The following is a 19,981-nucleotide window of genomic DNA, read 5'->3' as shown; positions in this document are numbered from 1 at the left end:
GTTATCGTGACAATGAATATATGTGGAATACAATGATGAAAACGGATTTGAAGAAAAAAACAAAACAGCGATGATAATGTCAATGACAACAGTGTTTTAGCAGTGCAGTACGGTATCAAAAATAGTGCAGTTAATGAAGTCGGTCCTTGTGAGGTTGTATATTCAGTTTTTAGAGAAATAGCACGCGCTAATCAATTTCGAATGGATTTGCATGATACGTAAAATTATATATTTTGCTTACTGAATATATTCGTTATCACGTCACACCCTCAAAATCAATCCTCGTATCAGCTTGCTATCTGAAAGCAGCTGAACTTGGCGCAACAACAGACAACACTGTCTTTTGGCCATCATTTTTTTTTTCAAAGGCAATCACAGTTACGTACATTTCGTAATTACACCAAAGCGACACAAACATTTTTGACGATATGATCTTAGTTTCTCACTTTTACAACATTGTGTATTATTACATACAAACATGAATACATTACACCTTACTCACATCTCCATTATGACATAGTTACAATCTATCTGTTGATCTACATATATCTATATGATATATAAGGTATGTCTGAGGGTGTGTGACAGAAAGTGTGCGCGTGTGGATGACTCGTCACAGTGTTTCTTTAAAAAGTTACACATCTCAAAGTTTTCTTTTTTATAAGATAATATAAGTATAGAATATGTTTGCCATTGTTAACGCGCAAAACACATGTTGTTTTATGTACAGCACCCCCTTAATTTGAAAGAAGAAAAAAGAGAGAGGGGGGAGAGAAAAAAAGGAAATAATAAGGAAATATAGCTGCCTAACAATCGAACGTGAGGCGGATGGAAATCAAACTTTAAAGGGATAGTACAGTATTGGTGGAGGTGAGAATTGGGCTTTTAACTTTTTGCAATATACCAAGAAAACACTTATGAAATAGTACAGAGCATACCATTTTAAGAGGAATTCAAAGTTTACTTGATAGAAATCGGGTTTGGAATGACGGAAACATCCAAAAACAAGGTAAAACAAAGCGATTGTGTGAAAGTGTGGGTCCCACACTTTACTAGAATCGCTCTTTTTGGATATCTCAGCTATTTCAAAACCAATTTTCATCAAATAAACGTTGAATTCCTCATAAAATTACATGCTCTTTCATATTTCATAAGAGGTTTTTCATTATCTCGCCAAAAAATGTTAGAAATCTGAAGTTAGGTCTCAACCGAAACTGTACAATCCCTTTAAATCGCATTTTTAATTTTTTTCCAAAAAAAACTCTTCCCACACGGTTTTCCCCCGAATTTCTCGAAAGTTGTATTCTATTTTTTTTTCTTTTCCCAAAAATTTACACCCACAGGGGTTTTCCGAATATTTCTAACACCATGACGTCTCTTTCGCCCTTTTCCAAAAGCCTGTACACCCACATGAGTCGCCCTGATTTTCTCGAAATCCATGATCTCTTTATTCATTATATTTTCCAAATATTTACACCCGCTTGGGTTTTACCAAATTCATGAATATGTGATTATGCATGCATGCATATCTATGAAACTATGTATAGAATATTTTCTGTTTAAAGCTTCATGTCTTATCACTATGGAAGTTTGCAGCTTCAGTTTCGTTAATAAAATGTTTTGAATTGGAATACTGCGCTTTATTTTCTATGAATAACCTAACTGCAGATTAATTGACTTCACGTTGACGTGAAAGTGGATATTCTTGATATTGTGCTTATCTCTCTGCAGACATTTCCCCTCCCAGTGTTACCCAAGCTTTGTATGGATAAAATAAAACAAAAACTGGAAAGCTTTAGTGCCATGGGAATTTGGTGATGTCAAAACCTAAAATGTGACGTTCGAGAACTTTGATATGGTTTTCCTGGTGATAGGTCATACCCTGATGATGTATATATAGGATTTGTAAAAATGTAGGTAATACAATGCTCTTATTTGCAAAATCAACTTCAAGAAGCTTGTACCCTCATTGCTTGCGGGAGAACAGTATTCAACTGTGTTGTATGAAAATGAAAAAAAAAGTTAAATATAATCGTCTCGCGAATGGTCAATTCACTTGGGAATCTTGTGTTGTGAGGCTTATGAGAGGATCAAGGTTGGGTTTTAAGGTGATAGAAAAGGGTATATTATAAACGAGATTTTTTTTTTTCCAGAATAAGCATCTGCCAGACAAGGGAGTGATGTATACATGCACATACATTTACCAGGCACTGACTGACATACTGCATAGTGTGATCTTGGAGAGGAGTAACGCACTTTAGTCTATACAATGTGTAATGAACGTCAGCAGTGAAACTACTTGTACATAAACGTACAAATATTTCGACTGTAGACTTAATGACATGGAAAAGCCTCTTGCCAATCATTGTCGATACATAATCAGCAAACAGAGGATGTGTAGTCATCGAGTTTCATAACTGTTCCTTTCCTGACCGATAAATTTTGAAAACTGCAATCAATCAACTGCCGCATGCGATTCTTACCAAACCAAATTTCCAAGCTCGTTTTTTTGAGGCTCTTATGAGATTTCACCACAACTACCGCCAAACCAATCGTAGATCATTATTCTTCTCTGAGTGATTGATTTGCTCTATATTCAACCTTCTCTACATGAGAGCTGGAGGGATAACGCAATATTTCCGTTCTTTCTAATTATGCGATCTAATACTCCCCCAATAACTCTATAGTTTGACGCTGAACGCTTGAAAGAAATCTCCGTGTGGCTTTCGTGTGACTTTCTCTCCCTCCAAATTGGGCCGATTACCACCACTTGATCGCAATCAGATATGTTTTGTGATCATTAATCATGCATTAGTGAACGGATGAAAGTTGGAAGCGCTTGTTAATCAATCTCATGGCCGTATGATGTCGCACCAACCAGCAAAAGGGAATTGTGCTTGTCACACATCAGCCATATCATGTACAGCAGAAACGAGTTGGGCAGGAGGTTGATTTGTTCATTCAGGGCCATTATCACTGTGGTTAGAATCTCGGCATATTTAAAAAGTGCACCATAGTACTGAAATATGTTAATATATTTTCTAAAGACAAGAAAGCTATTCAACTAACAAAGCCACTCCTGAATACAGCACAATTAATTATTGCATGGAATCCACTTTGAGCGAATTAGTTCTTGACTTTCTGGTCAAATCCATTGGAGAGCTTTCTGATTGTCAGGAACAATCTTTGTCAAGAAGGTCTTCATAAAATCAGGTAACGTTCGTTATTCCGAAGATTCATTATTCTAAAACACACAAATTCCCTATATCTAGAGGTTCGTTAATCCAAAAATGAAAAAAAAAAGAGGTTCGTTAATCCCAGCATTTGTTATTTCGAAGGTGCTCTATTCCGAAGATTCGTAATTCCGATAATGAAATGAGGTTCGTTATTCGAAAGGTTCGTTAATCCGAGAATGAAGTAAGGTTCGATATCCCGAAAGCGAAATAAGGTCCGTTAATCCCGAAAAAAAAAAATGAAATAACCAGCGGTGAAGCTAGGAAAGAATGGCGAGGAAGGGGCGGGGCGATGGGAAGAATCACGATTTACCATACGCACAATCAAGGTTTGTGATCTACGCAACTTCTTCAAGTAACATGCGCTTTACCTGAAAATATAGGCCTACATGTATATCATCCTCCCCAGAGGCAATACCGAATTTTCATTGTACAATATCCTACCGTTTTTGGAATTACAACACCGTATTTCGTCAGTACAAGGAGTTTATTTGATTTGTGGGATTACGAACCATAGTTCATTTTCTGCTTAACGAACCTGAGTTCGGTTTTGGATTTACGAACCTTCGGAATAAGGAATCTTACTTTATTTTGGGACTAACGAACCTTCAGGAAAACGATCGAACCTTATTTCATTTTCGGATTAACGAACCTTCGGAATAGCAAACCTTAGGAAAAACGAATTATAACCATAAAATCTAGATAAATCCGTTAACCAGTCTATCATCCAAGTGCAGACCGGGCACATGCAGGAATCAAGGTGTATATGCACAAAACAGAATATTGCCCCTTTCTGCGCTTTGGTGAAGAAAGTGAAAGCGAGTGGGATCTGTAGAGTAGCAGGTGGCACGAAAGCTTAATGAGTGCGAGGTAATTGCGTCATTTTGGAAACAGGATTTCGTCGACGACACCTGCGGGCATGGTTGCACTATGTGATTTGATTCATGATGTCGTCTGCTATATGTCACATTTTGGAGTTCCTCCCGCACATCGACGTGATTAAAGGTTATCTGTGACGGGAGTAACATTCGCCGCTAGTTGTTGTCTTGCTGGAGTATCAACAGGGAATCTATAGATGTCATTACATGTCCAGAACAGAAGAGAAATCAAGAAAAGATATCGATTTAAGTAAACATATCAGAGTTGTGTTTACTGTCAAATCGTCATGATGTTTGTGGGAATAGAGTTAGACCAGTGTGTACTAGAACAGTTCAATTCATATTTCGTCCATATAACAAAGGTTGCTTTTGACAAAGGAGAAAGCTTTTCCGTGATTCGACATAAATTATAATGTATCATAAGGAAGAGCAGATGTTGCAAAATGGATTCCATTTACATTGAAAAGCAGTGAGTTTGTGTAGGCGGTGGACATTGTTTGTTACTAGTCCTTCTGATGAACAGAAATGAACATCTAGAGATTTGAATGCTTAAGGGGATTCCCAGTGCAGTTGAAAAATAATCGAAAAAGGAGGAGTACAATTTTCTTAGCACACCAACGAAAATTTGATCAAAATCGAATGAAGTTATGACATTTTGAAGTTTCGCCTTTTTTATTATAGTCGTTTAAGAAACTAGAAGGGCACTATTGCGTTCTAAGATTTGAGCTTAAATAAAAGCAAAACAATCAATTTTCATGAAATAAAAAATTATCTATCAATCAAAAGTAGCTAAATTTACAAACTTTGTTTCAAATGGAAGGCAAAATAGCGTCCTTGTGGTTTTAATTTTTAACGTTTTACTCAGAATGAAAATGATTTAAAATTGACCTGAAAAATGTGGGGGAGATCGAGCTCTACACCATAATACCAATACTCAGTACCCCCCCCCCCCCCCCCCCCCCCCCACCAACCAACCCCGCGGCGATCTGCCTTGTCACTAACTTAAGTCAATCGCTTCTGGTTCTAGAGACGATTTGTAAGGATTCCTCAATAGGGGGCACGGGGACCGTTTCAACAAATCTAGATCCTGTCACCCTATCAAGCCCATAGAGATGCCGTAATGCAGGCTTTCAGCAGGGAGGTGAGAGCCCACCTCCCTGCTTTCAGGAAGAAGCTGAACTTGTAAAATGTTCACGCACCACAAAATGGACATGACTTCCAAATTGCAAGTAACAAGTGTTTCATTAAAGATATTAGCCAAACATTAAGTGTTTGAAGATTTGCTTTCATTCGCGTTTAAAGTCTCGGGGTTTCTTGTGTGTTTTTGTTTTTTGGTTGATTTTTTTTTTGTGTGTGTTCTTTTTGTTCTCTTGTTCACATGACAGGTGCATATTATGAAGCGTTTTTCCAGAAATGAGATTGTTGTCTGCATGATTTATTGTGATTCGTAAGGGACCAAACGCACACCAGAGAATCCAAAACACTCTCTCGTGTGCTTCCTTAAACGATTTGAGAAGAAGCGACGCTTCGCCAGAGAAGAACTGTAGGGAAAATTTAATTATCTTCGTCGGTAAACTGCCGCAGGAATGTTTCCTAAAAAGGAATCCGACCGAGTCTCAATGAGCAAATGAGCTAAACGTTGACAGTCTGTGTAGGCGTGATATAAATACACCCCTTGGTACCAAGCGATATTCATAAAGGCAGCACCATGCACGCACGGAAATTTTCTCCGTTAGCGCTCTTTCAGCACATAACGCCTCTGGGACTTTGGGCAACTCCGTCCGACTTCACAACTGCAAAGTCGTTGTTGTTTTTTATGTATAAATACGTATGTATATATCCCAATTGCACGGCGCTTCCTCTACGCTTTCTTCTTTATCAAAGGGAAGATTCCTCTGTGCGTTTACGAAGTGGGGCACGGTGGTATAGTGGATAAGACTGCTGACTCTCAATCGGAGCACCCGAGTTCGAATCCAGTCCAGTGCTTACTTCGTTGGACCAAAATGTTTTTAGCCACAGTGCTCCTTTCAGTCCATGTGTATAAATGGGTACCTGGCAACGCTAGGGTAATAATGATGACAGGGCCCTCTGGTGGAGCAGTGTCAACACCGAAGAGACTACCCTAGACAAAGAAGACCATTTAATGAATAAGTTCATGTACTAAATCTAATAAGTTCATTTAGTAATGCAACTATGCATAAACAAGGATCCAGGTATGATTGCTATACACTAGGGCCTATAGTATAATCGAATTCAAAGAGTATTTAGCTATTCATTAGCTAGTAATTAGCTATCTTGAAGTATTATTAAATGTATTACAATGCGTGCGAACTTCGAATAAAGTTGTGTTTTTATTTCTGCTTTCACTCATACGCAGACGAAACTATCGGAAGATTAGCCATTTTTGTTTTCTTTTAACAAATCTTTAAACCAACGATTCACACACAGTCGAAAAACAATAATAACAACAGGATCTCATCGTAACCTTAAGGGGCGATCACACATCGCCGGTTTAGATGGCGGTTCATGGCGGTTCTCAAACCGCCGTGAACCGTGTCCCAACGATGGCGGAAAGCACTTAAACGCGATGTGACTACGTTCTCAACACGTTTTGAACACGGCGCTAACGCGGATTGGCGCGGTAGTAACACGGATCTCCCCGAAAGGTGGAGGAGTCCGTACCAAGCCCTTGTAGTTGGATGCAATCAGAGCCCTCTCACTCGTCTTCAATGGGTTACAACAAGGAGGTATTGCTTTGTTAGGTGCAAAAAGAGAATTTCAAAAGAAACTGCGAAAAGTTTTAACACCCTGTGTATTTACAGATTGACATAAGTGATGCAATAAGCAATTGTCTTCAAGTTTCAACATGCTTTTTTTCTCTCTCTTTTAACTTTTGAAATATCTGTATTAACTGTTATTAAAAGACATACATGTCAAAGCAGAATCCAACATAGTTTACAAATTTCCTGTTCATTTACAGGTTTATATATTATATCAAGTGATGTAATTGCTTGATTCAACATCTCTTTTTCCCCTTTCTTAATTAAGTTTTCACATATCTCTAACCACAGTCAATAAAAAGACATACATATCAAAGAAGAAAACAGTATATCTACATAGTTTCTTGTTTATTTACAGGTTCACGTAACATATTAATGGTGTATTTCTTTTTCAAGTTTCAACATCGCTTTTCCCTCTACTCTCTTAATTAAGTTTCAACATGTCTGTATCAACATGTACTCTTACAAAAAGGCGATAATCACGAAAGCAGAACCCAACATATTTACATAAGTCTTCTGTGTATAACTTACAGGTTCACGTAGCTGGCCATCTTTTAAGCTATCAAGCTTTAACAAAATTATGCACACGCCTGTTAAAGTAACTGACGTAGGCTACTATTCAACAAACCTTTGAATATTTGAATACTTTGAATATTAAATTTTCTGTTTTACTCTGTGTGTTGAAATAAAAAAAGTAATGAAACTTTAGCATTCAATACAATTTACCCGATCTCGTATCATGGGTTCATCTTTGCTTTTTTCCCCATTTTTTTTTTCATTGCTCCGCCACGAAGTGTCGCCGGAGGCATTATTCTCTTTTAATTTCTACATTTGTTTTGGCATGAAAAGTTATGGCGGTATTGACACGGTATCATCACGGATTTTGCGGTGCAAACACGGAGGAGCCGTTATTTACACGGTGGATGGCGTTTTTGAACACGGTCCATTTCAAACCGCCAAGACCGCCACGAAAAATTAAACATGTTTAATTTTTCTGGCGGTTCTCCGCGGTTCTCCGCGGTTCTCGGGGTTTATGGTGGATGCGTGACGGATGACCAGGGTTTGTGTACGGTGTGAACACGGTCTTTGGCGGCTCACGGCGATTTGCCGAACCGCCATGAACCGCCATCTAAACCGGCGATGTGTGATTGCACCTTTATACGCGTTTTCTTCGCAAATGAGCCAGAGCTTTATTTTTTTTTTTTTGACGAAACCAGTGCGATGAAAGTATAGCAGATGTCGCCATAATATTAGTGACTTATGTCATCATCATTAGTCCTGGGCACGGCTAACACGGAGCAGGGTCAACGAAGGTTTTTGTTTTTGTTTTTGTTTTTGTTTTCCTTTTCATCTTCTCCCTCTTCATTGGATGTATAAATGAATGCAAAATAAATAAATTAATACGTGAGAAAGAAAGAATGAAAGAAATAGGTGTATGAATGTATATAAATAAATGAATAAATAAATAAATGAATGAATGAATAAATAAATAAATGAATAAGTAAATAAATGACTACATAAATACATAAATAAATAAATAAATAAATAGATAAATAGATAAATAAATAGATAGATAAATAAATAAATAAATATACACATAGGTCTATACACATATGCATCCAGGTCTAGCACACACATGCAAATAATCGTTTTCCTCGTGCTTGACTTTCTGAAACCGTCGATACCTCCATCACAATCAAGACAGAACTGCACGGACGCAAATCTTTTTTTTTTTTTCTGCAGACCACGAACATCATCTTTTTCGCCATCCTCGAGCAAGATTATGAATGATTTATCTTTTGAGCACTAAAACGGAGTTCCTACGGATGAAGTGGCTCTTTTTACAAGTTTATCCCCTTCAGCGAGAGATTAGATAGCCCTCCCTCAAGAAGTCGAGTGTTTACCTTTGGTGAAATCGTTCCTACCATCCACAATCTCATCAGGCAGACAAGAAAGAAAGAAAGAAAGAAAGAAAGAAAGAAAGCATGAGGGAAAGTGTCAAAACATAACTGCGATTTTTCGACCCGTAATTTGTGTTGTGCTTAGGAAAGGTGTCCAAACCCTACTGGAAAGAACACTTGTGTTCCACAGTGTGTTCATATAGTAAGATGTTATGTGAAAACGCTCGAATTTAACAGTGTGAAGAGGATTGGACAATGTGGTGTGATTTTCACAGAGTGTTCACATAGTAATGCTTTGTTTCACACTGTTAATTAATGACTCACATTGTGTTCAAACTGTTAAAACGCTCGAATTTAACAGTGTGAAGAGATTTCACACTGTGTTCAAAATGTATTCACACTGTGTTTCTCACACTGTGGGACACTGTGTTCTTTCCAACAGAGTATGCGACTACCGAAAAAGAGAAAGATCAATCTTTCTTTTCTTGTAGCCCAAGAAAACATTGCCTGGGAGAAGAAAAAAATAGAAATGACAGACAGTGACAGCTACTAAAAGAGAATATAAAAGGGAAAAATGGCAAGTACATCGTACTTATCACGGATTCGCCAAACAGCTAGATGTTCTCCGAAACATTTCGGAAAAGTCTTCAGGGATTTCTAACATTGTCGCTTGCTGATTATGTTGAAAAAAGAAACGCGAGATAATAAGGGTGACGATGACAATAATGATACTGATGACCATGACGATGCTTGTGATGATGATGATGATGATGATGACGATGCTGCTGACGACGATACAAGAAATTATGATAACATACACAGCGTGTTCATTGTGCACTATCTGTTCAAATAAGAATAATTTCTCGGTCAGAATTACCGGTAAAACATTCCCTTGTTCATCCTCTTACATAAGAGCGCAGCCCAATGATGGAGTCAAGGATTAAGGGTGTTGGGTTGGGGTGGGGTGAGACAAAGCACAGGATCTACATTATCCTGTGCAAGATTGATATAACTGGGAAATGAAGACCATGTTTCTTACGTATGTATCAAACTCATGAAGTATGACACTATTTTGTTATTGTGAATGAGCTGTCTCGGTTACACGATGCATTTCCTTCGCATGGTTATACGTGACCTTCCTATAAGTACATGCTAGGTCTTTTAAAGTTGGTAGGCCTGCCCCTTGCACATGCAGCATATACAGTAAACCTCGCATGAGTCGAAGCTCTCGGGACTGACAAAAATGCGTCGACTTAAGTGAACTTCGACTCTCGCGAGAGTCGATTTTTTTTTTCGACTCACAGTTATGTACATGTATTATAGTACATTTGCATGCGTGTGTGTGTGTGTGTGTGTGTGTGTGTTTGTGTGTGCGTGCTTGTGTGTGTTTACATTCAAATTTGTCTGTTCTTGAAGATAATGTTCTCATTTTGTTCTAAATTGAACATGGAATTTGTATCAATACTAGTAGTTAAACGTAGTTCTGAGAATGTCTGCGCTAATGTGGCAATTAGTGCATGTGCTATGTCTATGGTGCAACATAGGTAGCCCTCTCTGTCAACCTCGTACGCTGAGACAAACACCCTCCCAGGCCCATCCCACCTCCATTGAACAAATAAACTATACAGCCAGCCGGGCACGCACAAACAAGCTCCGCCCACTTGACCTGTCACTAAAATATGAAAGCAGCGATTGGTTGACCAAGGAGTTCTGGCTTGACATGGATAAAGTATGGATGTGCTGTGTGTATGGATAAAATATGGATCGATGTGCTGTGTGTATACATGTATACATGTGTATGTATTCGACATGCGTGCGGAGCGGTACGGTGAGTGTGCATGCTTAGCAGCAGCAGGTCAGGAACGGGGTTCTGCGACATGCCGATTTTTTTGTTCTCCTCTAAATGTAATGAGAATGCCAGACAAATCTTCTTCGGCTCAAGTGATGTAAACTACGTGTATTTTGTACAAAAGGGACTGAATGTTTTACTTCGACACAGCCGAAATTCGACTCTCGTACTTCGGCTTATCCAAATATTTCTTAGAGAAAATACATAGGGAAAAATCGGGACTTTTCATTTTGCTTCGAGTTAAGTGATTTTCGACTCACTCGACGTCGACTTATCCGAGGTTTACTGTAGGTCTATTGTTAGTGGTAACCTGTTCTCTCTCTTTAAAGGGGAAGGCTAGTAACTGATCAGTGGGAATCAGTGGAAATGCTGGGAGATGATTGTTCCAATCCTTATGGGATTCATTCTAGAGTTCATTGTATATCTATTGTTGTGTGAAAATGATTTGCTTCAGAACGGTCTCATATTCAAGTAATGTGCAGATTAATGCTCCGTCACTGACCAGGGACGCTAACCTGGAAGCATTAAACTGCACATTACTTGAATATGAGACCATTCTGAAGCAAATCATTTTCACACAACAATAGATATACAATGAACTCTTGAATGAATCCCGTAAGGATTGGAACAATCATCTCCCAGCATTTCCACTGATCAGTTACTAGCCTTCCCCTTTAATATCACGGGGTTTGTTTTCCAATGCACATTTCTCTTCGAGCAAAACAGGTCAATACTACATTCTGATCTATAAAATCGAAGTGCTCCATCTATAGCATATTATCGTCGGTAATCTATTAGGCAAAACTGGGTACATTACATTCATTTGCGTAAATATAAGACATTCTCTAATGGTAGACGTCAATCAAAACAAAATTAGAAAAAAAAACACACGTGTGGCATTGAATGAAGTATACCTTTTAAATCCAACAAGGGGAACGCTCACCTATTCAATCGGTATACACATGGATTAGAGGCAAAGCAGTCTGACGCCTTTGTTTTCCCTCCCCGCTACAATGAGTGACTTGCAAGACCTGGGGATTGTATTTGCCAATAGCTGAGTATTACGAGTATTTGCAAAATATCCCAGCTCATACAGTCATATCAGTTAATTCCCCGCTCGGATATCAATCTGCAATAATGTCACACATGCGTCTCTGGCGGCAATTCATAACACTAATGCTAAAATGTGAAATTATATTCTTTTATGATTGCGATGTGGTTTCTGCCCCGAGTACGCACGCCCGCAGCAAAATAATACATTAGAGTCACCAAGGTTTCAAGAGGGTTTTTTTTTTTCTAGGCGTTCAATCACAGTGAGTACAACGCTGCTGATTCGTATCCTTTTTTTTTCATTTAAAAAATCTTTAAGAGTGTACATTTTTTTTTTTGAGAGCAAACCTAGATGCACATACAGTACCATTCTCAGCATGTGCAGACAATGCGCATTGCGGACCCTGTTATTACCGGAATGAATGTACCACTTCACTTGGTTGGATAGGCATGCAATCGAAATCACACTGTAATTTTCTAATGGATTCGGCAAAGACGTGAGGTGTGTGCATGCGTACACGTGTCAAAGTGGCATAAACTCGACTATCGAATGTACATAGATGCACTGAAATCAAATCCAAATGTGATAAGAGGAACAGTTTTTAATGTAAACAGCACAAGAAGCGCAGAGATCTTTGCGTGATAATATGAAACGGAACAGGCCATTACGTTTAAATCTATATATTTTAAACCATGCCCCATTGACAGAGTGATAATCAGGCCATATGCAAGAGCTTTAGTATTACTACTAGCGCAGAGGAGGTTTTTGGGATATCAACATCTTCAAGGTTCCAGCACAGTTCCCCACCATCAGATCAAGAATCTTAGATCCGTATAGGCCTACTTTGGGGTTTCATTCAGGTCATTGGGTTCATCTGATCAAACTTCCCTTCAAAGAACAAAAGAATGAGTTGTGCTTCTCCATGTAGGCCTAAGAAGAAGCGCTAGTAGTACAGACTCATAATTGTCCTTGAGTAATCAGTCAAATCTACATATCTCACTCAGAGAATAAAGTGGTATGTTGGATTGTGCTATAAAAATGATCCTCCGCTCCCCTCCCCCACTCTTTCATTTTTTTTTCTGCGTCTTTATCCCGATCCTGCGATTGCTTTGTCATTGTGATTTTTCTATCATTATTATAATAATCGTGTTGTCTTTTCTTTACTGGTACCATGATTTTATTTAATCCGTTCTCGAGTATTGTGGAGACTTTTCATTTAAACTTCACACACCAAAGACTTACTCGACAGTAATCATTTTGCATTCAGTACCACAATCAGATCTGTCACTCTAACCATTATTTTCAAAATGTTTGTCACGTGTTAAGAAATGAAGGAACATTGAATGCACTCTTTATAATATGTAGGCAGACATCAATATGACTCATGGGAATGCAAGCTAGTATGCTATTAAGCACATTAGCATCTTTTACCGCCAAATCAAACGCAAGGCCGTCTGCGAACGCACAACAGTATACACAGCGCCAATTGGCCGTGGAAAGCAAGGAACGAAATGACACGTTTGATTAACTTTTGCCGATAAAGACGCATTTTGACAATCAATGACAACACATCATCATTTCACGCCACCTCGGCATCGACCTAGTTCGCGAAAATACTTTGCTTGTCATTTCGTACAGCGTGGTCGAAGATTCAAAAAAGGAAAAAAAAAAGAAAAGCAAGACATTCTCGTAGCAGCCATTATGATTGTTCACTCAAACCTTCTATGTTATCATTCCATTCCACAGAATTGTGCGGGTGCGTGTGATGATTATACAAGAACCACAATCGCGGTATGCTCTTTTATATGGATTATCAACACCTCAAGGTGTGTAGTGTGTGTCATAATAATGACGCGTACATGGGATATGACGCTGAGCCCATCATGCGACCGTCTTGTCCCATTATCAGGACTACTCATAGGCAAAGAGTGAGTTATACCATTAACTCTGTCAATACTCTCGGGAACAAACTTCAATGAAAAGTTGATATAGAATGCCAAGATAATAGCACCAAGAGAGTTAACGGTTTTGATTATGAGCAACGGCCACGTCCGGAGATTGTTTGTGAGTTCTTGTACGTCAGTTAATGCATCTGTTCCCCAATCCATGCGGATTTGTAGGAACCTTCGAAGTGCCCTCATGCGGCGGTCACAAGTGAAATAAAAGAATGCAACATGCCACCTTATCCAATATTCGCTGGATTTGACTTATCATCCGTTATGACAATCTTTCTATAACTTCGTAAGAGGTTGATAACTAAACTGAAAGCAAATAAACTTATTAAGGAGTTTGTTTTGCATGGTCGTGGGATGCGATAGGATCTAAACTCAATTACTTGCCAATATTAGCCACTTTGGCCGCAGCCAGCAAAATAAAACCTTTTCAGGGACACTTCACCGGTTGCGAGACAAGAAATATTCTTGAAATTATGATTTAAAAGAATCCATAATTTTTCTTTATTTTTGGGGTTTCAATCGCAAATCATATCTCAAAGCAACAAGAATGGGGCTTACTCGTTTTGCAATCAAATCACCCTTCATTTTGTGGTTGTACAATGATACAAAACACTACGTGTTTAAGATAATAGTATACTGACACGATATTTTGGAACAATTGAAGTGAATTCACTCAAGTATGGCGATGTAAGGTATTGAATCCTGTAAACTTAACATGTTATATGTAGGATATGTTTAAAGGGTGACACGGCGTCAGCTTGGACGTGAAAAATAGCACTTTGAAAGACATGAGAAATACAGAGGGAAAAACAGCAACCTGTAGAGGCACAGTTGTCTATTCGACATCGCTTTAAGCACATCGTGTTCATCAGCACATTCTATGCATGTGCGTAGGTATATACGTGTGTCCTACACCATCATCATCATTAATCCCCCACTGATACCTGCAAGCAAACCCCAAAGCTGCTTTACGCCAACACCATCTCATTTTAAGAACAAGACAACAACGAAAGAACCCTTAAGACCTCCAGGCACTTGCCGGGATTAAAGTTTGGGTCGCAGACTTCGCCACTATAGTCCGGCTTGCTCTCGTCGGAGTCATGCGGTATCATTGACTAGAAGCACGTATTTTAATGTCGTATAGATTCAGATTTAGAATGACAGCTTGACTGTGATACAGGCGAAAAACATTCTCGTCGTGTATTTAAGCTGCAGCTGGATTTGAATGTCAAATGTCCTCAAAAACGATGTCTTAAAGAGGATGTTTCTGCAAAGTGGGCTCCATTTTGAAAACATAAACTTGAGACATTTTAAATGAAGACATCAATTTTGTCAATCCGTGAGCGAGTACGTTTGTTGCAGACTGGAATATAAATGTTGCTTTTTCTTTCATGATCGACTTCCCATGATTTGTCGCATAATAACAGAATCAAAGCATGAGATGATGATGTGTTCCATATAAATAGTATTATGCACGTTCTTAGCATACGTTTGTAAAAAGATATATAATCTTCCCCTCTCTTTCTCTTTCTCTCTTTCAGATCGATTGCACATGTTTGGATCAATATTCAACTGATCTCGTAGGAATACCGTTTTGCTTTTCAAATGACGTGTGATAACGAACGCGAGACCATGCAATTTTGTCAATAAGCGCGGGTAACACAACTTCGATTGCTGCGCACGTAATAGAGATTCGTCATTGACTTCTTATCTATGTTTCCTTTACACTGAGCCGAGAGATATGGAGGCACGGCACAAGCATTTTGACGAAACAAATGAGATGTGAGTTCGAACGTCATAATTGGGTCCGTGATATTAAAACGTAAGAAGGTCGCTCATTGACCCTATGCTGATGGTTTCCATATTGTCCTTCACTGGGGGACTTGTTGATGATGGGGCAAGTAGGACGGTAAGTGAATAGAACTAACTTTTTTCCGATTGTACAGTGGACTCCCGTTATAGCCGAACAAATAAACAACAAATAAATCAGAGCAGATAATGTTGCGGCCTGAATTTTTATTTCGTTATAACCGAAATTTCGTTACAACCGTGTTCGTTATAACGGGAGTGCACTGTACTTGTCTTTCATTAAAACCTCCAACACGCACTCATCTAAATTGAGCGAAAAGGCCCTGACCCTTTTTATACTGTGTCCAAGCGTTTATCTTCTGCTTAATGTTCGCAGATCCCTTCTGATAGCGTGGTGAATTTTTAAGATGTCATATTCCCCTTACGTCTGGAGAGAAAAAATAGATATACTCTCGCTTCTTACTTTGATTGCAGTGGATGACTCGAAAGGAGAAGACAAATCGGGGCATTAAATCGTCGCTATGACAACGCAGGGAAATATGTATGATATCGGATGACGAACGTACTGTGATGCTGGTGAGGAATTTTAGCTTCTTCTTTTTTTCTAAAGTGTAAACGCTATATGGCTGACGGCTGTTTTGATCCAGCTATATATCTTTCATCAAACGGAACGACATAGTTTTTTCTACTGGGCGACAAATTCGACGAGTGAGTAATACATTCCAAAACGAGGCGAACGAATGGGAATCAGAGCAGCTGAAAAGCTCATTCAAACATGGCAGTAACCTGGTATTCCCGTTTGCAAATGTTGATATTTTCTTTTCGCTGTCACAAACAAGCACCCTTTTGCCTTCTTTGCCAATTATAAAGGTTTGGGGTTCTTCCCATGATATTATTGCAGTCTAATAATTATGTGACGTTGCTTTGCAGGCATGCGCAGCAAACATGTCCAAAGCATAGCAGCCCTGAAACACACTGATGTCATAACGCACATGGCAATTGCAATGGGAAAAAAGCTAGGTTGAGCAAACACTTCACTAAACAATTGTACGTGTCTATGACGGATATCTCTTATAAAACATTATTGATATGATTTTTCAAGAATCATTAAGGATATAATGAGGTGGCAAGGACACGAAGGGTCACAACGTATGAACGCATACAAAACAGAACATTCACAGAATACTGCAGTCAGACATTTAGATTAACGCTTGCTCCATTTTCAGTTAGTTTTGGTTCTGCAAACAAAAATGATAAACACTTACTCTGTTTTTCCATTGGAGGTATCGTACTTGCTTTTGTACAACCCGATCAACTTGTCGTTAAAGTGAGCTTGGTAACTGACACTGAGCGAGTATTCTCCACCAGCCTCCATTGGGGATATGGTCCTTAGAACCACGTAGTCATTCTCAGGGTAGAATCGCGGCTTACCGTCGAGTTCACCGGCCGTGTTCTCGTCCAAGGCAGCAAAGCGGAAGGAGTCGAGCGTGTAGTTTAGCTCCCGTGTGTGCAGCAGAATGTAGTTTGTGCTCTCTGTGCACGTGAAAGTGATGTTGACGTTGCCCTGGAATAGGTTCTGATCAATATCAGTTCTAATGCTGATTCGGTAGTGGGACGGTCTGAGGTTGGTTGGGAGACGGAAATTTTTCCACGGGGCCTCGGCGGCATCAGTGGGCGGGAGGGAGGAGGAATTCGGCCACAAGCTGTAGGGCGTTGACCTGGCGTCGCTCACGAGTTCGTTGATCGAGTTCGTCGTTCCTTCGAAGAGCTGGCTGCACGTCTTGCGCACCAAAAGGGCGATGAGAACCAATGTGACGACGAAGAGGACGAGGAACGCGACGCAGAGGACGGTTTTTACGCAGTGCGGTGGGCATCGAGGCGATCGATGACGGTAGGCGCCCCCGCTTACGCGCACCTCGTCTTCGCCGGCGCCCTTGCGCGAACGCGAAACGAAGTTGACTATGTGTTCCCTCTTTCCCGGCATCCTTACCGCAGTGATCTCCACTCCCTCCGACTCACATCTTGCCACAAGCGGCTTCTGCGAATCAGTCATCTGGTGTAGCAGTTGCAGGCTCTTGGCCTTGTTCGGCTGTCGGCAGCATCCGTTCTCCCGACCACCCTCTAGGGGCGGGTCTCCGGTAGCCGGCCGTGACATTCTAGACTTCTCACGAATCACGTCAACAAAATTGGGAAATTCTTGAAATCCCAGAGGGAAATGTAAAACTCCCACCTCCAATGATGAATGTGAGGGGTCACAAAGGGACCTCCGGTGACCACTTTCAATCCGGTAATCTTGATAGCTTACCCTAATGTACAACCGATTGAATTACTTTCCAATCTGCGCGCCAAATCAAATCAATGTCTGAGCGAGCTTTTTTCAAAATACCACGATTTCTCTCTCAACGCGAGGAGCAGCTCTACGTGGGGCTAACTGGTACTTTAATCTTGCCATTTTCTAAATACAGCGGTGAGAGGAACATTTTAATGAGTAAATTAGTACAAAAATAAGAGGGGAAGTAGTTGCAGCAGGAGTAAAAAATTGAGACCTCTTTCCGGAGTGCTCCAATTTCCACGCCGTGGCCGCTTCCGTCCATCGACTCTTAATTATCCTACAACTGAGGGCGATCGCTGAGTAGAGATGCGAGAAAATGATACTGGCAGCTTGCTACTCTTACAGATCACCAGCTTTGTAATGCTTACAGCCATTGCGATATGGAACTATCGAAGGCGAGCGAACCGGAGGCGATATTCTAGCGCGACATAGAAAAGAGCGCCCCAAACTTTGATGTTATCACAAAGGCACGCATGTTTCATTCTCTTCAAAGAAGGACGCATACACAAAGAAGGATGCGGAAATCCTACGCTGGCGCAACGTTGGAGTACTCCTCGCGCACGCACCAAACACTCGCCAGCTGGTCGCAATATATACAGACGGTGAATTTTTGACTTCTGCGAGCGAACTGTCGTCTGTAATGTGAATTAAGTCGTCACCTCATTAGGCCTACTTACTGCGTAAACACGCTCGTCGCGCGATGCACCCGCGACCTGCTACGTATCGCGTCACGCTCGCCAGCTTGCTTTCGGCTCGCGCGAGAAGGACTGGATTTTACGGGGAAAAAAAAAAAGGGGGGGGGTATGTGCTCTAGAAGTAGTTGCTTCATTTGTTTTTCGGACATATTCTCATCTTTCAGTCGTCTTTCACACATGGTGGGTATTGCCCCAAATCATTCGAATTTACTGGAAGTTGATTTTCTAATTTCATGCTTGGAAACAAGTTTGTAGTTTATTGCGATCTACGCGTGATAAAGACTGGGCATCACAAGTTGATTTCCAGATGAATCCTATAAGGATCAACCCTGCCGTCTGCCAAACGGAATCACTATTCGCACAAGAGAGGACACCATGAATGTGTCACCAGGGGAAACACCTCACCCACCTCTCGAATTAGCAGAGGACCCTACTGGCAAATTCTTCGCATCTCAGTCCTCCCAATATCAATTGATTCTACACTTTCGCAGAGATATAGAGCTTTTGAAAAGGTTCCCGAATATCATTGCATTTATCAAAGATTACAGCGTGCCTTACGCATACTGTTAAAAAGGAAAGCAACTGTATTCGTTTCTTAAAATAACTTTCTTGATTAAACTCACGAGGTTTTTATTGTTTTTTATGTTTTGTTTTGTTCTTTTTCTCGTATGTTTTGCTTAGTAAATATTGTTGATTTCTTGTATTTTGTTGAAATTGTTTAAGCGCTTTGAGTCTGTACCGAAAAGTCTCTAGAAAGTATTGGTGTTATTGTTATTGTTATTGTTATTATTATCATTATTATCATTATCAATTTACTACTAAATCGAGTCATATTTTGATAAAGGTGCCTAATTTTCGGATTACCTAATACGTCAAGACTTTTAAATCTTCTGTGATAAATAAAGCCAGTTAATCTTTCCCAGGATTTTTACCCATAACAGAATGAATTTCTTTACAAGTGTAAATGATTCCTAATGCAATGCAATGTGTTTAGTTTGCATTCTTTTGAATGTTTTTTTTTGAGTTTCCTATTCATGTCTTTTGGATGCTTATAACAAATACTTCTCTCCATGCTCAAGTTGATTTCAACAAAAGAGTAAAGTCATATGTACAAGTCGTAAAAGTATCAGGATAATTAAATATATATATATATATATATATATATATATATATATATATATATATATATATTATGAAAGTTGCAGAAATATCAGAACCTGTATGCTTAGTGAAACTGATGTTTCATTTCCGTTTCATTTCTTTTCCATATCCAAATACAGCTGTAATACAAAATTATTACAAAGTAACAACGATCGTTAATTCTAATTTGTACAAGGAGATGAAAAGGCACATTTTGCGTCGTATAACAAAGAATACAAATACTGAAATTTGGAGTCAACTTGCAAAATAAAAAAAGCAAAGCTTGGAAAATTAGTAAGTTCTCTAATTAAAAAACAAAACAAAACAAAAAAGAAACGAAAAAACCTGTACTATTACG

General features: G+C 39.5%; 1 pseudogene; it reads right to left on the bottom strand.

Moving 5' to 3' along the window:
• The window catches only part of LOC139710091 (aminopeptidase N-like), a 76,357-nt pseudogene extending 58,746 nt beyond the window's left edge, over positions 1–17,611 (bottom strand).
• Between the last annotated feature and the right edge of the window lie 2,370 nt (positions 17,612–19,981).

Source organism: Diadema antillarum, unplaced genomic scaffold, assembly GCF_040938485.1.
Source record: "Diadema antillarum isolate AM-2024a unplaced genomic scaffold, OU_Dant_1.0 seq00001497_RagTag, whole genome shotgun sequence".
NCBI lineage: Eukaryota > Metazoa > Echinodermata > Echinoidea > Diadematoida > Diadematidae > Diadema > Diadema antillarum.
The sequence above is the reverse complement of the archived record's forward strand: the minus strand, read 5'-3'. Positions and strand labels throughout refer to the sequence as shown.